Source organism: Arachis duranensis, chromosome 4, assembly GCF_000817695.3.
Source record: "Arachis duranensis cultivar V14167 chromosome 4, aradu.V14167.gnm2.J7QH, whole genome shotgun sequence".
Classification (NCBI taxonomy): domain Eukaryota; kingdom Viridiplantae; phylum Streptophyta; class Magnoliopsida; order Fabales; family Fabaceae; genus Arachis; species Arachis duranensis.
Genome location: NC_029775.3, coordinates 4383722 through 4386897, shown reverse-complemented (window position 1 = coordinate 4386897; position 3176 = coordinate 4383722).

Here is a 3176-nt window from a genome sequence, read left to right as displayed (position 1 = left end):
GTGCTATGGGCTTATAGGACAACCCCCCAATCCGCCACGGGAGAAACACCCTTCCGACTAGTCTACGGCGTAGAAGCCATGATTCCAATAGAAATCAATGAGCAAAGCCCAAGGGTAATTCTCCATGACGAGGTCGGAAATGTACGGGGACACAAAGAGGAGCTCGACTTGCTCCCCGAAGTCCGAGAAGATGCCCAGATAGGAGAAGCAGCATTGAAACAAAGGATGACTACTAGGTACAACAAGAAAGTCATTCGAAGAACATTTGCCTCGGATGACTTCGTCCTAATCAGGAACGACATTGGAATCAACAAATCGGGAGAAGGAAAGCTCGCCGCAAATTGGAAGGGACCATACAAGATCAAGGAAGTGTTAGGGAAGGGTTATTATAAGGTAACTGACCTGAACGGCGCTGAGCTACCAAGGTCGTGGCATGCTTGTAATATGAAAAGGTACTACAGTTAAAGCGAACTCTACTCCCTGATGTACTCTTTTCCCAACTTCATGATTTTTTCCCAAAAGGGTTTTTTCTGAAGAAGGGTTTTTAACGAGGCATCATAGTAGAGGCTAAGGGAAAATAGGCTATTTACACCCTTAGTAGCAAGAAGGTACCTCCTCAATTAATAAAAGATCTTTTCATCTACAATATCTCTTACAACATCCTTCTTTATTTTTCTAAGTCTTTCTACGAAACGCGCCGACTTAAGCTCGACAAAACGTGAAAATCCCATGAACCGACCTAGATGGTCGTCAGGATAAAACGACGAGGTACAAGTCGGCGTAAAGAGGTTGTATAAGTTGATCGTGAAAAACTCGAGAACAATCCGATTACTAAGTCGAAATGAGAACCCGAGTAAAACAAGCTCGGAAACATTCCGAGTAGACGAAAAACGCATCACAAAAATAACCTAAGTCATAAAAACTCGCTAAAGCAAAGTTGAGTATAAAAGATAGCAAAAAGAGATTGAAAAACCTGAGAAAAGTTTAAAGGCTGCATAAAAGCCCTTAAACGAAAAGGCTTGGAAAAACAAAGACAAGCCAATAGGAAAGGTTTTCAGAGAAAAGATCATAAGGGCGTTAAAATATTGAAAAGCATGCACGCATAAGATAACTTAAAACCCTTGTCCAAAAAAGGGCATTTATTTTGTTAATCTAAACCCTTATTCAAAAAGGGTACTCGCCGAAATATTTTGTTTACGGCCTAAAAAGGCCAAGAGAAATTGTTCACACGACCACCAAACAATATATAAATAAGTCTAAAAAAGGGGGGACTCACAGGCCGAGCCCCCTTATAGCCATGAAAAATAAAGTCATTTTTTCAGAGGAGTAGACGAATCACCACCACCAGAGCCAGGAGGAGCGCCACCATGACCAGGAAGAGAAGCTGAAGAGGAAGTCGGAGGAACAACTGAAGAGCTCGGAGCGTCTTCGGGACGAGGAGGGGACTCAACAATCCTCTGTCCCCGAGTCTTCAATTCTGACTCGGAAACAACCACGGGGACAGGAGGATCCACGATAGCACCATCAATAACGACCTTATCAGGATGTAAAGGAGAAAGATCCAAGTCGGGAGCGATAACTCTAACTTGCTCCAGGAAAATTCTCCAAGACTCCTCAGCACCATCAGCAATAGAGTCCTCCAACTCGGCGTACGCATTTCGAGAGTTTAGCAAATCCTTCCTCACAGACACAAGGTCCTGAAATAAGCTCTGGTAACTATCCTGTGCTGTCTTCCTCAAGTTCGCCTCCATAGTACATTGGGCCCGCAGCTTGCTCTCCTTCTCCCGGAGGCTATCTCTCTCCTCCTTCAATTTGGCTACCTCCTCCCTCAACTCCCTCTCATGATCCTGGTAAGCAAGAAGTCTCCCCTCCAACTCCTTAACCTTCGAGGTTGCCCCCAAAGAGCTGAGGGGAGTCTTCTCAAAAATGTCCAAAAGTTTACCACAAACACCCGCCGCCCTAGCTTGCCACAAACACCTGCTGCCCTAAAACTCTCCTCGGCCATGGTGGTGAGGTGGTTTCGAACAGAAACATCATCCATACTTATATAAGGATAGATGTTCTTTCGGACGAATGCAAGAGCATCCGCCTTAACCCCACCATCCAAAGAAGAGCCAGACTCTGAAGTCTTGCGCTTCTTCTTCTCTGGCTCAGGAAGAAGTTGGGCAGAAGGGAATGGCCGAGACAAGGTTGAAGAAGAAATTATAATGGGTTGAGAGGGAGTGCCCACATTCTTAGGAGGAGGAGGAGGAGAGGTGATCGCTCTGGCACCACCGGACCTAGCCCGGGACTTTGCCTTAGCCTCCTGAACTCTTTGGTAAGACTCCTGAGCATTCTTCCTTGCCATATATGTAAAAGAAACAATTAGCAAAAACAACAAGTCGTCAAACCTCAAAGTCGGCAGATACAAGTCGGAAATAAGAAATATATATATAAGCTACCTAGTTGCGACCGAACAAAAGTCGGCGATCCCTGGAGAAATTTTTTGGTATCCAGATATGGGGCCCTCCCCCCGCAACTCGATAGTGGTGCAAAATAGATATTTCAAAATCCGAGAAAGGAAGAAAAACACCCAAGCGGGTGATCATACATTCGTACATAAAGAAAAAATGAGGGGCCGCCTCATTGACTCTCCCAAAACAAACCCGGTCTTCCGGACCCGGGGTTATCAACTCATATTTTGGCTCGTCCTCCTCCGAAGTACAAAGCCTATGATGAGTACAAAGATGAGTAATAAACTCAGCGTCGACCAAGGGTTCCTCCCCAAGGACCGTGACATCAACCCACTGAGAAAGAACATCTACAGAAGCCATTTTCTTTTTTTATGAAAGGTGACAGAAACCTACAAAAAGAAAAAAGAAAATGAAAGGTGACAGAAACCTACAAAAGGAAAAAAGAAAAGGAAAATCAAAAAACACGGTCCCTAAAGAGGAGAGATACGAAGCCAGAATCTACAGACCAACCTATCCACCCACAAAACAAACACATGCAAACAATGACGTGAAAGAAGTAAAACCAACCTTGATCCGAAAAGTGAAGGTTGGAAAGAGCGGAAATCTTCGAGCACAAGAATACAGCACGAGCAAGGAAAGAGAAAGTTTGAAAGATTGCAGAAACGGAAAAATGAAAGAGAGGGAAAGTATTTATAAACATGCTAAGGGGCATAATGGTAAAAG